The 22,810-nt window shown below is 46.5% G+C and overlaps 2 protein-coding genes across 2 annotated transcripts in view; one reads left to right on the top strand and one right to left on the bottom strand.

The window, feature by feature from the left end:
• The window catches only part of LOC121008991 (Snf2 related CREBBP activator protein), a 58,012-nt gene extending 56,573 nt beyond the window's left edge, over nt 1-1,439 (bottom strand). The window contains 1 exon segment of the mRNA XM_040441851.1: nt 1,216-1,439. The gene's annotated coding sequence lies outside the window, so the exon portion shown is untranslated.
• The window catches only part of LOC121008516 (TBC1 domain family member 10B-like), a 959,042-nt gene that overhangs the window by 492,726 nt on the left and 443,506 nt on the right, over nt 1-22,810 (top strand). The gene's annotated exons all lie outside the window — the stretch shown is intronic.

Raw genomic sequence — 22,810 nt, forward strand, 5'->3', positions numbered from 1 at the left:
TCTACCCCCCCCCCCCCCACCCCCCCCCAGCACACCCCCCCCCCCCCCCCCCCAGTCCTCCCTCTATATACACTCTACCCCCCCCCCCCCCAGTCCTCCCTCTATATACACTCTACCCCCCCCAGTCCCCCTCTATATACACTCTACCCCCCCCCAGTCCCCCTCTATATACACTCTACCCCCCCCCCCAGTCCCCCTCTATATACACTCTACCCCCCCCCCTCCAGTCCCCCTCTATATACACTCTACCCCCCCCAGTCCCCCTCTATATACACTCTACCCCCCCCCCTCCAGTCCCCCCTCTATATACACTCTACCCCCCCCCTCCAGTCCCCCTCTATATACACTCTACCCCCCTCCCTATACACTCTGGAGCACCCTCCATCCATACACATTATATACACTCTAACCCCCCCCCCCTCCAGTCCCCCTCTATATACACTCTACCCCCCCTCCAGTCCCCCTCTATATACACTCTACCCCCCCCCTCCAGTCCCCCTCTATATACACTCTACCCCCCCCCCCCAGTCCCCCCTCTATATACACTCTACCCCCCCCCCTCCAGTCCCCCTCTATATACACTCTACCCCCCCCCTCCCTCTATATACACACTCTACCCCCCCCCGCTCAGTCCTCCCTCTACAGTCCACCCTCTAATACAACTCTACCCCCCCCCCCCTCCAGTCCCCCCTCTATATACACTCTACCCCCCCCTCCCCTCCAGTCCCCCTCCCTATACACTCTACCCCCCTCCCTATACACTCTGGAGCACCCTCCATCCATACACATTATATACACTCTACCCCCCCCCCCAGTCCCCCTCTATATACACTCTACCCCCCCCTCCAGTCCCCCCTCTATATACACTCTACCCCCCCCCCCCTCCCCTCCAGTCCCCCTCCCCTCCCCTCCAGTCCCCCTCCCCTCCAGTCCCCCTCTATATACACTCTACCCCCCTCCCTATACACTCTGGAGCACCCTCCATCCATACACATTATATACACTCTACCCCCCCCCCCCCCTCCAGTCCCCCCTCTATATACACTCTACCCCCCCCCCCTCCCCTCCAGTCCCCCTCTATATACACTCTACCCCCCTCCCTATACACTCTGGAGCACCCTCCATCCATACACATTATATACACTCTACCCCCCTCCCACTATATACACATTATATACACTCATCCCCTCGGCCGCCATCTTGTCTGACACTCACCTGCGCGGCTTCTTGTACAGTCCGGGACTTGGCTCCGCGGGTTAATCCGCCGCCATCCTGCTCGGGGAAGGGGTAAGCTAGGCTGGGGTCCAGAGGGCAGGTAGCGGGCGGCTCTGGGCGGGCGCACACCCACCAATGGACGATGCGACCTGACAGGGGCTGACTCCGTACTGAGCGGGACTGAGCCGGCGCTCACAGCGCAAAATGGCGACGTGGGCGGAGACACCGGGGGTTTTCACGAAGGGCGGGGACATTGACGTCACGAAGCTCAGAGCATGCTGGGAAATGTAGGCCCATACTCGCTGAGCTCTGTGAGGGATAGGGCGGGAAATCTGAGGCGAGCTGCTGTCATACCGCACGGTGTACACGCCGCTCTGCGGACGGTCCTGCAGGTCTGGATGCTGTTCACCCAAAGCTTTTGTCCCGTTTTGTTTTTCTAGATTTTGTTTTGTGTGAGTGTAATGATTATATATGGTAGTTTTTTACAATATTCTGGGAAAGGAGAACTCTTTTTTTGGAAAAAATTTAAATTTTTTTTAACTACCTCAGCCCCTTACTGACCAGACCCCTTTTTACACTTCTGACCTACACTACTTTCACCGTTTATTGCTCGGTCATGCAACTTACCACCCAAATGAATTTTACCTCCTTTTCTTCTCACTAATAGAGCTTTCATTTGGTGGTATTTCATTGCTGCTGACATTTTAACTTTTTTTGTTATTAATCGAAATTTAACTATTTTTTTGCAAAAAAATGACATTTTTCACTTTCAGTTGTAAAATTTTGCAAAAAAAACGACATCCATATATACATTTTTCTCTAAATTTATTGTTCTACATGTCTTTGATAAAAAAAAAAAATGTTTGGGTAAAAAAAAAAACACCCCACAAATGACTCCATTTCGGAAAGTAGACACCCTAAGGTATTCGCTGATGGGCATAGTGAGTTCATAGAACTTTTTTTTTTTTTTGTCACAAGTTAGCGGAAAATGATTTATTTTCTATTTTTTTTCCTTACAAAGTCTCATATTCCACTAACTTGTGACAAAAAATAAAAACTTCCATGAACTCACTATGCCCATCAGCGAATACCTTGGGGTCTCTTCTTTCCAAAATGGGGTCACTTGTGGGGTAGTTATACTGCCCTGGCATTCTAGGGGCCCTAATGTGTGGTAAGTAGTTTGAAATTAAAATCTGTAAAAAATGCCCTGTGAAATCCTAAAAGTACTCATTGAAATGTGGGCCCCTTTGCCCACCTAGGCTGCAAAAAAGTGTCACATGTGGTATTGCCGTACTCAGGAGAAGTAGGGTAATGTGTTTTGGGGTGTATTTTTACATATACCCATGCTGGGTGAGAGAAATATCTCGGCAAAAGACAACTTTTCCCATTTTTTTATACAAAGTTGTAATTATAGAGAGATATTTCTCTCACCCAGCATGGGTATATGTAAAAAGACACCCCAAAACACATTGCCCAACTTCTCCTGAGTACAGCGATACCACATGTGTGACACTTTTTTGCAGCCTAGGTGCGCAAAGGGGCCCAAATTCCAATGAGTATCTTTTAGGAGGGCATTTGGATTCCAGACTTCTTCTCACGCTTTAGGGCCCCTAAAATGCCAGGGCAGTATAAATACCCCACATGTGACCCCATTTTGGAAAGAAAACAGCCCAAGGTATTCCATGAGGGGCATGGCGAGTTCATAGAAGTTTTTTTTTTTTGGCACAAGTTAGCGGAAATTGATATATATTTTTTTTTTCTCACAAAGTCTCCCTTTCCACTAACTTGTGACAAAAAATAAAATTTTACATGAACTCGCCATGCCCCTCACAAAATACCTTTTGTCTTCTTTCCAAAATGGGGTCACATGTGGGGTATTTATACTGCCCTGGCATTTTAGGGGCCCTAAAGCGTGTGAAGAAGTCTGGAATATAAATGTCTAAAAAATTTTACGCATTTGGATTCCGTGAGGGGTATGGTGAGTTCATGTGAGATTTTATTTTTTGTCACAAGTCAGTGGAATATGAGACTTTGTAAGAAAAAAAATATATATATCAATTTCCGCTAACTTGTGCCAAAAAAAGTCTGAATGGAGCCTGACAGGGGGGTGATCAGGGAGTCTATATGGGGTGATCACCCCCCTGTCATTGATCACCCCCCTGTCATTGATCACCCCCCTGTAAGGCTCCATTCAGAGGTCCGTATGTGTTTTGCGGATCTGATCCGTGGATCCGCAAAACACATACGGACGTCTGAATGGAGCCTTACAGGGGAGTGATCAATGACAGGGGGGTGATCAGGGGTTAATAAGTGACAGGGGGGGTGTAGTGTAGTGTGGTGCTTGGTGCTACATATTACTGAGCTGCCTGTGTCCTCTGGTGGTCGATCCAAGCAAAAGGGACCACCAGAGGACCAGGCAGCAGGTATATTAGACGTGTTATCAAAACAGCGTCTAATATACCTTTTAGGCGTTAAAAAAAATCGCATCTACAGCCTGCCAGCGAACGATCGCCGCTGGCAGGCTGTAGATCAGCTCGTTTACCTCCGGTTCCTGTGAACGCGTGCGCCTGTGTGCGCCTGTGTGCGCATGTTCACAGGAAATCTCACGTCTCGCGAGAGGACGCGCTGGCGCGTCCACCCAGAATAACAGGGCCGCCGCAAAGACACAATCCTGCGTACGGCGGTCCTGTAGTGGTTAATTTAACATCTTTATTATTATACAAACAGTACACAAAAATGTAATTAGAAATTGGTATACATTTTTCAAACCCCCCTATTCTTTCCCCCCCCTTGATAGCCCCCCCCCCCCCCGAGCTTGATGCGTGCACCCCCGCCTCCCCAGCCAGCCCCCCTTGAATAAATAAGGAGAAGGGAGGAGAGAAAAGGGGGCAAAAAATAAATAAAATTATAAATAAAAATAAAATAATAATAATAACAATTAAGATAAATTACAGTTGTACGGTCCTGTCAGAATTACCAGCCGTCCCATATCTTAGCCCATTTCTCTAGTCCACCCCTCTGCTTATAGAGAATCCGCTCATAATTTTTCACCTTATTCACCAGATTTATCCATTTGTTTACTTCTGGGGCCTGTCGTGCAAACCAGCTCCGACTGATCAGGACCCTGGTCAATAGTAATATTCTGCCTAGTAGGATCTTTTGGGGTTTATGACCAGTTAGTATCGAGAGATCGTTCAGTAAAAACAATTGTGGCTCAAGAGGACTCTGTGTTTTTAGTTTGTATATAAGAACCTTGTTAATACCCCTCCAGTAGGCCCCGAGTCCAGGGCATGCCCAGATCATATGTGTGTAATCCGCACCGGCAGTGTCACATCGAGGGCAGTTGGAGGACTCTCTTATTCCACACTTGTTGAGCCAAGTGGGGGTAACGTATAATCTGTGGTAAATACTGAACTGTATTAGGACGTGATTAAAGTCGTGGGATAGTACATCTGGGTCAGTAAAAATACTCCCCCAAATACTCACCCTACACTTTGTATATTTGGGCAATCCCTCACCCAAGCCTTTTGCCCTGGTGATTGTGTCTCGGAAAACCGTGAATTAATTAATAATTTATATATATTGGAAATCTTCATTCTTACTGGTGCCTTCCCAAACCTCTCATTAAGCGGAGAGGAATTATCTTTTTCTAGCAGTGATTTATCATCTAAACTAAAAAGTGCCGAACGAAGCTGAAAATACCTAAACCATGACAAATTCTCTACACTATGTGATAATTCCACAAACGCCATAATTTCTCCATTATTAACAACCTGTGCCAGGAAAAGAATCCCATTCTTTTGCCAGAATTGATCCTGTGCTATACCATCTAATATCTGTAGGTGAGTGTTGTGCCAAAGAGGCGTGAATGTGAGTGATCCTTTTACTCCCAACCATTCTCTAGTAACAGCCCATATTTTCATTAATAGTTTTATAGTCCCTTTATGCCCCCGGTCCCTATTAGTCAACAACCCCGATTCCAAAAGCGTAAATATATTATTATGTGGAGAGCTTCTTACTAGGCTACTTAAGAAAGTGTTGTTTGGCCACTCACTGCACGTCTATAACTGGGCGGCAATAAAATAGCCTTTGAAACATGGGAGGTTTAGACCCCCATGGTCCAAAGGCTTATAAAAGTATTCCAATTTGAGTCTCACACGTTTTCTTCCCCAAATCAAATCGTTGATTATTCTTTGCATTAATTTGAAATATTTTTTCTCTATCCAAATAGGTAAATTCCTAAGAACATAGAGGAATTGGGGTAGAATTACCATTTTAACCAGTGAAACTCGATCCGCTCTGGATAAGGGAAGTCTTAACCAAATCCCTATTTTTGCTCTTATTTTGGTTATCAATGGGGTCAGGTTAAGATGTATCGAGTCTTCCACCTTGGGAGATATCGTCATACCCAAGTATTGAAAGGTGTCAACCATATCTAGCTGGGTTATCAAGGATTCCTCTTGAGTCACTGAATCTATTGGCATCAGAATAGTCTTTGACCAGTTTATATCTAGGCCTGATACCCCACCAAATAGTTTAACATTATGAATAATTCTTGGGACGGTTATCTCTGTGTTATCTGCAAAAAAAAGAACATCGTCTGCATATAAGGAAATGCGATCTTCCTCTCCCAGTATTCCAAAGCCTTTAATTTGAGGATCCTGCCTAACAGCCAGAGCCAAGGGCTCAATGTAGATATCGAATAGGAGTGGAGATAGTGGGCAACCCTGACGGGTACCTCTGTTTAGATCAAAGCTCGAAGTAAGACTCCCATTGAGACTCAGCCTGGCCGTAGGGGACCTATAAAGTGTCTTAATCATATTTATAAATCTCTCCCCGAAGCCCATCCTCGCCAAAACCTTCCAGAGAAACCGCCACTCCACCCTGTCGAAGGCCTTTGAGGCATCTAGAGACAGGATGGAGCGAGCAAACCCACCGGGGGCCTGTATATTGGCAAAAAGCCGGTGGAGATTATGATGGGTACCTTTGTTTGGAATGAAACCGTTCTGGTCCGGGTGGACAACAGAGGCGATCACCCCAGAAAGCCTTGTGGCCAGAATCCTCGCCAGGAGCTTTACATCGGCGTTCAACAGCGAGATCGGTCTGTAGGATCCCATATCTACGGGGTCCTTACCTTTTTTGGGAATTAATATTATTACCGCTTCCATCATTGAACCCAGCAGGTTCCCCTCCTCCACCGACTCAGCAAGGACCTCCAACAATCTAGGAAAAACATCCTCTTTATATCGAGCGTAGAATTCGTATGGAAGTCCGTCCAAGCCGGGGGTGGAGTTACCCGCACATAGTTCAATTGCGCCCTCCAGCTCCTGGATAGAGAGATCGGCCTCAAGTACCTTCCTTTGTGCTAAAGTAATAGTGGGAAAAGCTATACCATCAAGATAGGAGTCCATCAATTCATCCGTGATCTCACAATCGGCTCTATACACTGCGTGCAGAATTATTAGGCAAATGAGTATTTTGACCACATCATCCTCTTTATGCATGTTGTCTTACTCCAAGCTGTATAGGCTCGAAAGCCTACTACCAATTAAGCATATTAGGTGATGTGCATCTCTGTAATGAGAAGGAGTGTGGTCTAATGACATCAACACCCTATATCAGGTGTGCATAATTATTAGGCAACTTCCTTTCCTTTGGCAAAATGGGTCAAAAGAAGGACTTGACAGGCTCAGAAAAGTCTAAAATAGTGAGATATCTTGCAGAGGGATGCAGCACTCTTAAAATTGCAAAGCTTCTGAAGCGTGATCACCGAACAATCAAGCGTTTCATTCAAAATAGTCAACAGGGTCGCAAGAAGCGTGTGGAAAAACCAAGGCGCAAAATAACTGCCCATGAACTGAGAAAAGTCAAGCGTGCAGCTGCCAAGATGCCACTTGCCACCAGTTTGGCCATATTTCAGAGCTGCAACATCACTGGAGTGCCCAAAAGCACAAGGTGTGCAATACTCAGAGACATGGCCAAGGTAAGAAAGGCTGAAAGACGACCACCACTGAACAAGACACACAAGCTGAAACGTCAAGACTGGGCCAAGAAATATCTCAAGACTGATTTTTCTAAGGTTTTATGGACTGATGAAATGAGAGTGAGTCTTGATGGGCCAGATGGATGGGCCCGTGGCTGGATTGGTAAAGGGCAGAGAGCTCCAGTCGGACTCAGACGCCAGCAAGGTGGAGGTGGAGTACTGGTTTGGGCTGGTATCATCAAAGATGAGCTTGTGGGGCCTTTTCGGGTTGAGGATGGAGTCAAGCTCAACTCCCAGTCCTACTGCCAGTTTCTGGAAGACACCTTCTTCAAGCAGTGGTACAGGAAGAAGTCTGCATCCTTCAAGAAAAACATGATTTTCATGCAGGACAATGCTCCATCACACGCGTCCAAGTACTCCACAGCGTGGCTGGCAAGAAAGGGTATAAAAGAAGAAAATATAATGACATGGCCTCCTTGTTCACCTGATCTGAACCCCATTGAGAACCTGTGGTGCATCATCAAATGTGAGATTTACAAGGAGGGAAAACAGTACACCTCTCTGAACAGTGTCTGGGAGGCTGTGGTTGCTGCTGCACGCAATGTTGATGGTGAACAGATCAAAACACTGACAGAATCCATGGATGGCAGGCTTTTGAGTGTCCTTGCAAAGAAAGGTGGCTATATTGGTCACTGATTTGTTTTTGTTTTGTTTTTGAATGTCAGAAATGGATATTTGTGAATGTTGAGATGTTATATTGGTTTCACTGGTAAAAATAAATAATTGAAATGGGTATATATTTGTTTTTTGTTAAGTTGCCTAATAATTATGCACAGTAATAGTCACCTGCACACACAGATATCCCCCTAAAATAGCTAAAACTAAAAACTACTTCCAAAAATATTCAGCTTTGATATTAATGAGTTTTTTGGGTTCATTGAGAACATGGTTGTTGTTCAATAATAAAATTAATCCTCAAAAATACAACTTGCCTAATAATTCTGCACTCCCTGTAAAGGTCTGAGAAGTAATCGAGGAAGGCCCTCTCTATGGAATCATGTCCCCTAACCATCCTCCCATGGGTCAGTCGTATATTATCTATATATTTTTTGGATTCCTGACTAGAGATCACCCTAGATAAAAGTTTCCCTGGGCGGCCTGTTTCAGTAAAGTATTTTTGCCCTTTGAAGAATAGGCTCTGTTGTGCCTTATCCAACAAGAGGTCGGAGTATGCTTGTACACTCTTCTGCATATTTTCCCTATTTTCCTCTGTCCTATTTATAAAAAAAGATTGCGTAGCTGAGGACGCTTGTTCTTTTAGTTTTTTCTCGTTTTTCCCATACTCCTTTCTCAAGTTTGCAATATGACTGACCATTATTCCCCTCATATAGGCCTTAAAAGTGTCCCATACCACTTGGATTCTAGCTGACCCATAATTAGCTAGCCAAAATTGGTTTATTTCCTTTTGTATTATTTCATGGTCCTTTATTAATGAAAGCCAATAGGGATTTAGTCTAAAAGGAGACCTCCCTATTTGTTTATCCTGGGCCAGGCAGAATTCAAGGAGTATCGGTAGATGATCCGAGAGTGACCTAGACTCATACTTCATTCGTGTTACGTGACGTACATATTTTCTATTGATCAGTGCATGGTCTATTCTAGACATAGATCTACCTGATTTACTAATACATGAAAAGACCCTTCTCCCTTGGCCCAGACCTTCCCAAACATCCTCAAACCCGGCCTCAAAGCAGAAGCGAGCCAGAGGGGACCCCTGAACTGGGACATCTCCCTCCACACCCAAAACGACCCAGTCTACTATCGGATTCATAACACAATTGAAATCCCCAATAATCAATGTGGGGCATTCTGGCCATTTGTCAATAAATGTTAACAGAGAGTTCAGCACTGAAAACGAGGGAAAAAATTACATTTGAATGGAGTTTATAGGATCCTGTTTGCCACATCTAGCCTGGATATAAAGTGAGATACGGCTTCTGGCCTGGATACAAGATGAGATACGGCTTCTGGCCTGGATGCAAAGTGAGATACGGCTTCTGGCCTGGATACAAGATGAGATACGGCTTCTGGCCTGGATACAAGATGAGATACGGCCTCTATCCCGAATACAAGATGAGATACGGCCTCTATCCCGGATACAAGATGAGATACAGCCTCTAGCCCGGATACAAGATGATAAGGCCTCTAGCCCGGATACAAGATGAGATACGGCCTCTAGCCCGGATACAAGATGAGATACGGCCTCTAGCCCGGGTACAAGATTTGATACGGCCTCTAGCCTGGATACAAGATGAGATACGGCCTCTAGCCTGGATACAAGATGAGATACGGCCTCTAGCCCGGATACAAGATGAGATACAGCCTCTAGCCCGGATACAAGATGATAAGGCCTCTAGCCCGGATACAAGATGATAAGGCCTCTAGCCCGGATACAAGATGAGATACGGCCTCTAGCCCGGATACAAGATGAGATACGGCCTCTAGCCCGGATACAAGATGAGATACAGCCTCTAGCCCGGATACAAGATGATAAGGCCTCTAGCCCGGATACAAGATGAGATACGGCCTCTAGCCCAGATACAAGATGAGATACGGCCTCTAGCCCAGATACAAGATGAGATACGGCCTCTAGCTCGGGTACAAGATTTGATACGGCCTCTAGCTCGGATACAAGTTAAGATACGGCCTCTAGCCCGGATACCAGATGAGATACGGCCTCTAGCCCGGATACCAGATGAGATATGGCCTCTAGCCCGGATACAAGATGAGATACGGCCTCTAGCCCGGATACAAGATGAGATATGGCCTCTAGTGTAGATACAAGATTAAAACACGGCCTCTAGATCGGATACACGATTAAAACACTAGGCCTCCATTCTCCATCCCAAACCACCTGGATTCATCAGTAAAAACAATAGAGGTACCGTCCGTAGCTGTCCAGGCTTCTGGTTGACAACACCACTGCAGAGGTGGTGATGGCTGTCTGTCATTGGTAGGATACGTAAGGGGCACTGTGAGATCTGGAACCGATCTGGACAGACACAGGTGTGTAGTGAATGGGCCACCTGTACCTGGATGGTGAAGCGGTGGGAGCTGCTTGTTAGTAGAGGAAACAATCCTCCTGGTCTGTCTGGCCTTTCCAGAGCCTGTTCCTCCTGTAGATGGCAACCACTCTGGTCTTTACAGTCCAGTGGTGCGCCCCTTCTCAAAGTCTGTCACTTGGGTAAAATGTCTGAGTATGTCTAGTAGTCACCAATCTGTAATTAAGAGGTACACTACCCAAAAGTAGCCTAGTAGACGACACCTGTTATCACGTCCATATCTCAGACATGCGTGCAGGATGAGTTTGTCGCAGTGTGACATTGCTATCTAGGTGTGGTATTCTTTGTCAGTCTATATACTGCACTTGGCACAGCTATGTCTGCACAGTCCAGTCACATTATTATCACCACGTCCGATGTCGACTGCGTAGCTCAACCAAGTAACTTGTGAGGTGGCTTATAATGTGTGCGATAAGCTGTCTGCACACTGTCATGGGTGAAAAGGGAGATTTATCAGAGTTGCAAAAAGCGATGATTATTGGTTTTGAAGTCTTGGGTGGCAGTGTTTCTGAAACCGCGCAGTGAACTCTTCTCGTGCTGCAGTGGTGAAAATGTATTGTTAGTGGACAAATGGTACCATTGCAAATCAGCCACGTGGAAACTGCTAAGCACCACGTGCCATTGATGTGAGAGGTGAACGTGGGCTACAAGGATGCAATGAAACCCTACATGGAGAAGCTCACCGTCAAAGTGAAGCACAGGGCTATCAGATGCGTGTCTGATACAAGAGTTCAGTGAATCCAACTACACGGGGCTCCGAAGCAGACGGTCACTGCGTCTCTGCTAACAGCAGAGCTAAAGGCTTCAATTCTCATGGCAGTATCGGACCTCTGCTGGCAAATGGTTGTCTTCTCTGATGAGTATTAGTTTCTGCTTCGTCAAACAAATGGATGATGGCATGTCAGATGAGAGCTGGTGGAGGCAGTGTTATGGTCTGGGGAAGGTTTTCATTGTTTTCTCCGGCCCACTCATCCACGTGGAAGGCCCTCTCAACCGAATCCATCCTTGCAGATCACGTTCATGATGATTGTTTAACCTGGGATGGATGAGATCTGCCAGCGAGACAATACAACATATCACATGGATAGAAATGCCCTACATTGGTTGGAAGAGCATGACCAAGACTTCCGAATTCTACCCTGGCCCCATAATTAGGCCTCATGCACACGACTGTTCCGTTTTTTGCAGATCCGCAAAACACGGAAGCTGCCCGTGTGCCTTCCGCAATTTGCGGAACGGAACAGGCGGCCCATTGTAGAAATTCCTATTCTTGTCTGCAAAACTGACAAGAATAGGACATGTTCTATTTTTTTTTTGCGGGGCCACGGAACGGAGCAACGGATGCGGACAGCACACGGAGTGCTGTCCGCATCTTTTGCGGCCCCATTGAAGCGAATAGGTCCGCATCAGAGCCGCAAAAACTCGGATGCGGCTCGGATGCGGACCAGAACAAAGGTCGTGTGCATGAGGCCTTACTCAGACTTGAACCCAACTGAGCATCTTTGGGACCACCTCAATGGTCATACCCATTACTTATCCTACCATTGACAGCCAGCCATCGTCACCTTCGTTTGCAGTGGTGTCGTGAACCAGAAGCCTGGAAATCTATAGACTGGAACTGTATTGTTTTTAGTGATGAATCCAGGTTGTATGGCATCCCACGACTGTTGGGATGAAGTATGGAGGCCTGGCAGTGAGCACTTCAATCCTGCCTGTGGAGCGACACAACGGCTGGTTTGATCGGGGAGCCATCACATACGACGGTTGTCACCCCTAGTTTTTCAGCAGGATAAGGCCCTAGTCACACAACCATATTTTTGCTCCACATTTGATATGCACTTTTTTTTGCGGATGCGGACCCTTTTATTTGAATGGGGCTGCAAGAAATAATATAGTATTCTTGCCTGTTTTGTGGACCAGGATAGGCATTGTTAGACTAGCCTTAATAAATGACCCCCATAGTATAATCCCCATAGACTCTAATACTAATGCATTGAAGTCTATGAGTGAAGCAACCTAATGACTGCTGGTTATAGTTCCCAATGGGAACTAGAAAAAAAACTAACCCTAAGGGCTTATTCATTTTGCGGAATGGATGCGGACCCATTGTGGCGAAACCGACCTCACCACTGGGTTTTGGAGAGGACTGGCTGCTGGCCTCTTGCCCCTGGATTATGGGCCATATACTAACTTATGAACCCCTGGTCTGATTCATGCCATTTTTTAATATGTTGTTCCCCTGAATGGATTGATTGTGAATATGTAATTTTTATGTGAATGTGATGTATGGTTTTAGAGTTATGAAAGTTGGGTAGAAAGTATGTTTAACTGTATGTATAATTGAGTCTCCTCTCAGGATAAGGGGAGGGAATATGCTGGGTGTGTTTCTATTGTGCCATTGTCCCATTGTGTGTTTAAAGGGTGATGTCTGTTCTGTTGTCTGCACATGTGTATTGGCGATCTCCCTTTGTCCTCAGAGATAATTGGATTGCTCTTCAGGTTGTCTGGACAGAGAGGAGGAAACCATGATGCATTGTGGGGATATGTTGTCCTATGTCCCAGTCTTCATTCTGGTCCTCTGGGGGCGTGAACGATTGGTTGCTGTAGTTACATTGTATGTGTTGTTAATTACTGATTGGTTGTATTTCAAACCCCTGTGGGCAGTACTCTGTTTGTTTTTTGTGAATAAAAGAGGCTGTACTTCAAGTACAGTCAGACCACTGTTTGACCCTCAACACGGAGCCTTGTCTCGTTATTGGGGGGGATTCACTGTATGCTGTTAGAAGACCGATTGCCAGGATTGTATGCTTTTCCTGTTCGTCTGCTAGCAGCTATTCGTGAGGTTCCAGTTTGGAGTGCTATTTTGTATCCAGTTCGGGAGTTTGGTGTTCTGCAGTAGCTGTGCCTGTCTCTCAGAAAGGGGCTTATCGCCTGAACGGATTTTAACCCCTTGTCTGCTGAAACGGTCCGTTACATTGGTGGCAAGCAGCGGGATCGTTCCTACATCCAGAAGGACAGCTACAGGAGACACCATTTCTGTGGATTCTACAATTTAAGGACAACGCATGTCTCAGTACAGCGACCCTAAAAGCACCAGGATGGAACCAGCAGTGTTATACGAGGAGGAGGACCTGGATGGCCGGGATGCATTAAGGAAAGGCATCTGGTACCAGGCCCTGGATAATCTACAATACCAGCGGGGTGAGAGTCTCCCCAGTGAAGAGCAGCGGTTGCAGAAGCAAGTGGCCCTGCGGATGCCCTTCCTGGGAGAGCAGCCTCTGGAGGAATGGGTGAAGGAACTAGAGCACCGGGTATGGCAGGAGCTATGGCTGGAGGATGCCTACCAGGTGCTTTGGTGGTATATGGCACAGTATATACCCTGGACAGCCGAACATGACAAGCCAGAGGGAGAGGAGTTTTATGGTCCTGGCTTGTTATGGGAGTCCTTTGCAGAGCCTGACTTCGGGAGCCCTGCACAGTCCAGACTTCAGGACATTTTTTATGAGAGGGAGGCTAGGCATGAGTGGGATGACCCCCATGAGGTAGAGAAAGACCTGGCTCACCTAGCAACCCTGGAGTGGGAACTGGAGCAGGACTACCGAGATCTCTTCCACTCCATTGAGAAGGCTCAGCAGGACGGTAAGGTGACAGACCCAGATCCAGACCCATTCAGCTGGGCAGATATTGTAGAGTGTTACTGGGAAGGACCCCAGGTGGCCGGTAGAGATGGGACCGAGGTCTCTCCACCGGTCCTGCAGGGAATTGGGAGCCCAGTCTCCATTCCCCAGCGGCATTGTGAAGTGCAGGGAGAGGAGAGCAGCGTCCTCCCTCTCCAGCAGCAGGCTGAGTTACAGGGGGCAGAGGTAGTTGTTCCTGCCCCCCAGCAGCAGAGTTATATGCCGGGAAGGCAGTGTGAAATGCAGGGAGAGGAGAGCAGCGTCCTCCCTCTCCAGCGGCAGGCTGAGTTACAGGGGGCAGAGGTAGTTGTTCCTGCCCCCCAGCAGCAGCATGATTTTTTGGGAATAGAGAGCCCAGTCTCCTTTCCCCAGCAGCAGGACACTGTATTGGGAGCAGAGACAGTCGGTCCTGTCCCCCAGCAGCAGCATGATTTTTTGGGAATAGAGAGCCCAGTCTCCTTTCCCCAGCAGCAGGACACTGTATTGGGAGCGGAGACGGTCGGTCGCCCTCCCCAGCGGCTGGAAGTATGTATGGGAGAGGAGCTTGTTACCCCCTCTCCCCAGCGGCAGCTTAACGCACCAGGGGGAGACAGTAAGCCCCACAACAGTGCAGATGGGACCGTGGTCTCTGCACTTACAGCACAGGGGGTAGAGACAGTCGGTCTCCCCCTCCAACAACCAGGCTCCAACCAGGCTTCTTCCGTGGTAACGCTGGCACCAGGGCAGAGTACCGCTGATACCTGCCCACAAAGCAACCCCCACTCCAAGCCAGGGAGCAACACAGAGACCGGGAGTACCAGCTTCCAACATAACCTTGGTGGACTCACTGGACAGAGACAGGCTACTAAAGTCAACAGGTCCAGTATTTGGTTGTGGGTGGGCTGCCAGACTAACTCAGGTACCGACCGGCGTGAGGTCAGGTATCTGGTTAGTCTTCCCTGGGGGGGGGAGATGTGTGGCGAAACCGACCTCACCACTCTTGCCCCTGGATTATGGGCCATATACTAACTTATGAACCCCTGGTCTGATTCATGCCATTTTTTAATATGTTGTTCCCCTGAATGGATTGATTGTGAATATGTAATGTTATGTGAATGTGATGTATGGTTTTAGAGTTATGAAAGTTGGGTAGAAAGTATGTTTAACTGTATGTATAATTGAGTCTCCTCTCAGGATAAGGGGAGGGAATATGCTGGGTGTGTTTCTATTGTGCCATTGTCCCATTGTGTGTTTAAAGGGTGATGTCTGTTCTGTTGTCTGCACATGTGTATTGGCGATCTCCCTTTGTCCTCAGAGATAATTGGATTGCTCTTCAGGTTGTCTGGACAGAGAGGAGGAAACCATGATGCATTGTGGGGATATGTTGTCCTATGTCCCAGTCTTCATTCTGGTCCTCTGGGGGCGTGAACGATTGGTTGCTGTAGTTACATTGTATGTGTTGTTAATTACTGATTGGTTGTATTTCAAACCCCTGTGGGCAGTACTATGTTTGTTTTTTGTGAATAGAGGGTTACTTCAAGTACAGTCAGACCACTGTTTGACCCTCAACACGGAGCCTTGTCTCGTTATTGGGGGGGATTCACTGTATGCTGTTAGAAGACCGATTGCCAGGATTGTATACTTTTCCTGTTCGTCTGCTAGCAGCTATTCGTGAGGTTCCAGTTTGGAGTGCTATTTTGTATCCAGTTTGGGAGTTTGGTGTTCTGCAGTAGCTGTGCCTGTCTCTCAGAAAGGGGCTTATCGCCTGAACGGATTTTAACCCCTTGTCTGCTGAAACGGTCCGTTACACCCATTAATTTCAATGGGGCTGCAAAAGATGCGGACAGAACACCGTGCAATTGCGGACAAGAATAGGCATTTCTGTCATAGGGCCAGCCATGTGTGGTCCGCAATACATAGATACCGGCCGTGGGTGTACCACAAAACACAGCTGTCTAAATGAGCCCTAATTAATAAATGAAGGTTTTTTAAAAATTAAAAAAAAATATATAAAAATTAAAATCACCCCCCTCTCCCCAAAAGGAAAATAAAAAAAACATAAAATAGAAAAAAAGTCAGTAAACGGGTTTGAGGCTGTGTATGAGCAGTCGACCAGCCTGACTAGTATGGTACTACAAGCGCCAAAAACCATAGTATGGCGTATCTTATGAAAATGTCTGCGTCGTTAGCCGTACAAATTACAAATTCTTCAGGAGAGGAAATTGGACGAAAACTGAAAGGCTGTGACTTTGACTTGCAGGACTGATTGGGAGAGGACAGATTCAATGACAGGCCGATGTTCGGCGATGAGGCCACCTTTCACCTCAGAAGGTCAGTTGCTGCAGCGTTAGAATCTGCGGCTCAGAAAACCCACGTGTCCGTCTTGTGCTCATGAGGGACAAAGTGTTCTGTGCGAAGAGCAGGCGTGTGGTCTGCAGCCCCTTCATGTTTGCGGAGGTCATGTTAAGGTCAGCAGGATGGTGCTCCTCCTCATTTCCAGTTCGGGGTTACAGTCTGCTTAAACTAATAACACGCAAATAATTAAATGTTACCATGTTTTTATTGAACACACCATGTAAACATTCACAGTGCAGGTGGAAAAAGTATGTGAACCCCTAGACTAATGACATCTTCAAGAGCTAATTGGAGTGAGCTATCAGCCAACTGGAGTCCAATCAATGAGATGAGATTGGAGGTGTTGGTAACAGCTGCCCTGCCCTTTAAAAAACACACACCAGTTCTGGGTTTGCTTTTCACAAGAAGCATTGCCTGATGTGAAACGACCCAAAGCATACATCGAGGTTGGTGAAGAAATGGTTCAATGACAATGAAGTAGAGGTGCTGGATTGGCCCCCACAGTCCCCAGGCCTCAACCCAATCGAACACTGGTGGGTAGAGTTGAAGTAAACCGCCCCTCGCCGCAAGAGAGTCGAGGGGTCTGAACACGCCGCCTCTCACCCTCTAGCTGGGAAACACAGAGATACATCACACGACCTGCTAGCCCCGCCCCCCAGCTGACGGCTTCCCCAGACTTCCAGCGGTATGAGGTGAGAGGGCGTGTCCTAGCTGGTCATGTGATCCAGCAGAAGGTCCGAGGCGGGCTTAGCGTGTCACTGTAGCTTGTTAGAGAGGCCTCCAACCAGGTAGGGACAGGAAGAAAAAATTTGTCCCTTCTCCGGCTCCTCCTCAGTGTCTTCCTGTCCCTCCAGGTGGGAGACGGATTATCCTCATGGCACTTTCTGTGAGTCCACTTCTATGTAAGGCAGGCAGAGGTCGGCTGGGGGGAAGGTTCTGTAGTTGATGTACTCAATCTGGAAATTCTTCTCAGAAATTTTCCATTCAAGCTATTTTGGGTTCTTGCAAACAGGGTTCGAGAAAGTATTAATAAGGGAAGATGAACATGTTCTTCCAGTGGAATGCATCAACATAGTTCAGATCTGGTGCTCTACTATGTGGGTTGTCGTTCATATGTGGGACTATGTTGATGCATTCCACTGGAAGAACATGTTCATCTTCCCTTATTACCCGTCTGTTGGTGGTCATATGTGGGACTATGTTGATGCATTCCACTGGAAGAACATGTTCATCTTCACCAACATAGTAGAGCACCAGATCTGCACTATGTTGATGCATTCCACTGGAAGAACATGTTCATCTTCCCTTATTACCCGTCTGTTGGACATGTTCTTCCAGTGGAATGCATCAACATAGTAGAGCACCAGATCTGAACTATGTCCACCAACAGACGGGTAATAAGGGAAGATGAACATGTTCTTCCAGTGGTCTTCCCTTATTACCCGTCTGTTGGTGGCAGTCCCAGGGTAATAAGGGAAGATGAACATGTTCTTCCAGTGGAATGCATCAACATAGTCCCACATATGAACGACAACCCTGGGACTGCCACCAACAAACAGGTAATAAGGGAAGATGAACATGTTCTTCCAGTGGTCTTCCCTTATTACCCGTCTGTTGGTGGCAGTCCCAGGGTTGTCGTTCATATGTGGGACTATGTTGATGCATTCCACTGGAAGAACATGTTCATCTTCCCTTATTACCCGTCTGTTGGTGGCATGAACATGTTCTTCCAGTGGAATGCATCAACATAGTTCAGATCTGGTGCTCTACTATGTTGATGCATTCCGCATCAACATAGTCCCACATATGAACGACAACCCTGGAACTGCCACCAACAGACGGGTAATAAGGGAAGACTATTGCTCCCACATATGAACGACAACCCTGGGACTGCCACCAACAGACGGGTAATAAGGGAAGACCACTGGAAGAACATGTTTATCTTCCCTTATTACCCGTCTGTTGGTGGCAGTCCCACCACCCGTCTACACATTTAATGGGAATGTGTAATTTTCCATGTCTATTGCTCCCACATATGAACGACAACCCTGGGACTGCCACCAACAGACGGGTAATAAGGGAAGATGAACATATATGTAAGAATAAATTTGTCCCTTCTCCGGCTCCTCCTCAGTGTCTTCCTGTCCCTCCAGGTGGGAGACGGATTATCCTCATGGCACTTTCTGTGAGTCCACTTCTGTGTAAGGCAGGCAGAGGTCGGCTGGGGGGAAGGTTCTGTAGTTGATGTATGAGATTGGACTGGGTATGAAATGTCAAAGTAGTTGTATCTACTTGTAACACGACAACCCTGGGACTGCCACCAACAGACGGGTAATAAGGGAAGATGAACATGTTCTTCCAGTGGAATGCATCAACATAGTTCAGATCTGGTGCTCTAGCCTTCAATAAAACAGAAAGTGCTTCATTTCTGTTTTATTGAAGGCTAGAGCACCAGATCTGAACTATGTTGATGCATTCCACTGGAAGAACATGTTCATCTTCCCTTATTACCCGTCTGTTGGTGGCAGTCCCAGGGTTGTCGTGTTACAAGTAGATACAACTACTTTGACATTTCATACCCAGTCCCATCTCATATGTGGGAGCAACCCACAAGCCCAGAGGAGACCTTCTGAAGACTCAAATGCAAATGAAGATAAGATTATTTTTCTTTGTGGGTTGCTTCCACATATGAGATTGGACTGGGTATGAAATGTCAAAGTAGTTGTATCTACTTGTAACACGACAACCCTGGGACTGCCACCAACAGACGGGAACCCTAATACTTGAATACAACTGTACCAGAGTGTTGGATCGGCCCCACCAGAATCCATAATTTGCTGTGCCACCAATGGAGCTCACATCGAACATTTGTAGTGCTAAAGCTTGGTTAGATAGTGTGCATTTTCATGTTCTGTCCTCTCAGTTATGACTTCTGAGGCGATAACTTTCGTAGTAGAGCTCCCCCGGAGCCACCATTACACACACATACAAATTACTTCACACCCTCATTGATTATGACGAATCCAACCTCTCTGTCACTAAATAGCACCGATCGACCAATCAGCTGAACAATCCCGACTGCTACATATATGGAAATGCTTTTAAATCCATAGGGCTTACATCACCCCCTAAGAGGTTATAACAAGGGTATCTTCCCCACTTCTGCTTGTTTTAAATGTGGTATTCCTGAGGTGAGGAATTATATGCACATACAAAGATTTTGGGTTGAAGCTCACACATTTACCACCCCAGGATTCTATGTTGGCAGTTACAATATACCCAAAAAGGACCTGAAATTATTACACATTGTTTCAGCCATGGAGAAAAAAAAGCAATATTTGAAGTCTGGACGCAACCTTCCCCTCCACATTTTCTGTGAGAAGCTATCCTTTGTTTTGAGGATGGACTGGATAGAGGCGGCCCAGCATAGAGGATGTTGTCTTTCTTTCCAGTATGTGGTAAGTACATTGCCCGGCTTCCTCCAGAGAGTCACTCTAAACTGCACTTATGATTTTCTTTGACTACGTGGTACCGGACTCGTATATTGATTAATGATGACCCAATTTCTGTCTCTTAACCTCTCACAGATTTTTCTGATGCCTTCTTGTATTGGCAAGAAGTGGGGTTTTGTGCATTACTCCTGTGCCTGCAGAATTTCTGAGATCACCCCAATCCTGATTGGATGGACAGAGCAACATGGGCCACAGCTCACTTAGTTGGTTTTATTGGTTGAAACGTTCATTTTGTTTATGTGGAGCTGTCTACTTCTGCGCTCTCACTGTCCTGCTCTTCCCCGCTGAGAACTCTATATACATGCTGGGAAGAGTCCGGTGGTCGGGGTAGTGAGAGTCTATGCTCAGGAGAAGCTCCCCGAGATCTGTACATCATCCTCACGTGTTTAGCAGATCTTCTGGGACTGACAGGACTCTGTACTTCATACTGTAACACTGGGTTTTATAAGACTTTCATTGTAGGGTTTTGGCTATTGGCTGTGCTTTGTATTGCAGCCCAGGCCCATTCACTTAAGTAGGACTGAGTTGCATCTAGGTAATCTAATGCCCCTTTTGTATGTTATCAATGGTCTTGGAGGCAAAATCTCCCTCGGGTCCGAGTCAGAAAACAAAATACCCCAGAATCTCCTCAGGATCCCCATGATCTTCTGATTTTGAACATCATAAGTACCAATGATCCTCATCATGGTGATCTCAGGGGCAGGCTGTTCTTGTGAAGATAATGAAAATTTGCTTACCGAAATTTTTGTTTCCTGGAGTCCGTAGGCAGCACACACCAAAGGGTTAAGTCCCCTAGGTACAACCAGAATAGAAACCAATTAGCAAGCAATAGATTGATTAATTACATGGTACCTCCCAGTATAGAGCACACAGAGCCATGTATTGTATGCAGCAATAATTTATTTTAAGGGTGGGCATATTGTGCTGCCTACGGAATCCAGGAAACAAAAATTTCTGTAAGCAAATTTTCTTTTTCCTGTTCGTCCTTGGCAGCACACACCAAAGGGATTTCTAAAGCAGTACTGAAAGGGAGGGAGCACTGGCTGCAAACTGTAGCACTCGTTTATCAAAAGAAGCCTCTTCTGCTGCCTGAATGTCTAGCCTGTAGTGTTTAATGAAGGTCGATGATGTAGACCATGTCGCGGCTCTGCAGATTTGTTCCAATGGGGCTTGTGCCAGCTCAGCCCAGGACGAAGCTGTAGACCTTGTTGAATGGGCCTTCAATAATAATGGACATTGTAACTCAGCCATTGAGTAGGCCAACTCGATAGTCTGTTTGATCCACCTCGCTAAAGTTGCTTTACTGGCCCTTTTACCCTTATTAGGGCCCTGGTGCTGTACAAAGAGACTTTCACATCCTCTGAATGATGAAGTGACTTGTAGGTAGAACAGAAGTACTCCTCTGACATCCAGGAGATGAGTTTGATCCTGGTCTTGAGTATTAGACTGGATTACTGGGAGCGATATCTCTTGGTTAATGTTGGTAGTTGAAGCAACCTTGGGCAAAAAACCTGGCATCGTGCGTAGAACCAAAGAGTGGCCTAAGTCCCTAAAATATGGTTCTCTGCAGGATAGAGCTTGTAGATCACTTATACGTCTTGCTGATTTTTAGTATTGCTACTAAGAATAAGGCTTTTCCAGATAGATGTTTTATGGAATCTTCTTCTAGCGGCTCGAATGGAGACTTACACAAGGCAGACAATACTACCGATAGGTCCCAGGATGGAATTGGAGAATGGAAGGAAGGATTAATATTCTTCAAGGCTTTGAAGAAAGTGCGGATTAATGGGTTATTTGAAAACTTTCCTTGTTGCTGCGCATTTATTGCAGTAAAGTGAACCTTCAACGTGTTGGTTTTCAGACCTTTTTTGAAGTCCTCATGAAGAAAGTGAATGATCGTATTTAGGGATTCTGGGTCTTCTGAGTTGCTTTGACACCATGTTTTAAAGATGCGCCAAACTTGATTGTAAACTTTAACTGTAGCCGGTTTTCGAGCAGCTAGGAGTGTATTGATCACTTCCGTGGGAAGACCTAGATGAACTAAAGAATCCCGCTCAGTCTCCAAACCGATAACTTGAGGTTGTTGGGGTTCGGATGAAAAAAAAAACAGTTTTGACTGAGGAGATCCCGTCTGGGCGGAATCTTCCAAATCCTCCCTTTGGATAGACGGAGAGCTAGGGAAAACCACGTTCTTCGTGGCCAATAAGGCAGGACAACAATTGTTTCTGCTTGGTCCTGCTGAATCTTCTTGAGTACTTTTGAGATCATTGGAACTGGTGGAAAGACGTATATCAGATCTTTCTTCCAGCTGACTGAAAATCCGTCGATCGCAAATGCTTGAGTGGAGCGGTAAATGGAACAGAATATTTTGGTCTTTCTGTTCTGTTCCGTTGCCATTACATCCATACGAGGTTCTCTCCACCGATTCTCGATCTCTGCAAAAACAGCCGGATTGAGACTTCATTCTCCCGGATGCATCTTCTTGCGACTGAGCAGGTCGGCCATGACATTCAATGCACCCTTTATGTGGACTGCTGTTATTTCTTGGGTCCACACTTCGGCCCAGGCCATCAGAAGACTGCATTCCCTGGAGAGACTGCTGTTTCTTGTCCCTCCCTGCTTGTTTATGTAGTACACAGTGGAGATGTTGTCTGACTGGATTAAGACACTGCGGCTCTTCAGTTGATCCTGGAAATGAATCAAGGCTAGGCATACCGCCTTTAGTTCCCTCCAGTTGGAGGACCTTTTGAAATATGCTGTGTTCCACTTCTTCTGCACCCACAGACTGTCGACATGGGCACCCCAGCCCCAGGAAGAGGCATCCGTAGTGAGGTGAATTGGGTTTGAGATTGCAGATTTCTGCCCTTTTTGAAGGCGTTTGGGTGACATCCACCACTTGAGATGATGACACGTAGACACTGGTATCACAAACTTCCTGTCCAGGTAGTGATAGCTCTTGTCCCATGC

The sequence above is a fragment of the Bufo bufo genome, chromosome 7 (assembly GCF_905171765.1).
Source record: "Bufo bufo chromosome 7, aBufBuf1.1, whole genome shotgun sequence".
NCBI lineage: Eukaryota > Metazoa > Chordata > Amphibia > Anura > Bufonidae > Bufo > Bufo bufo.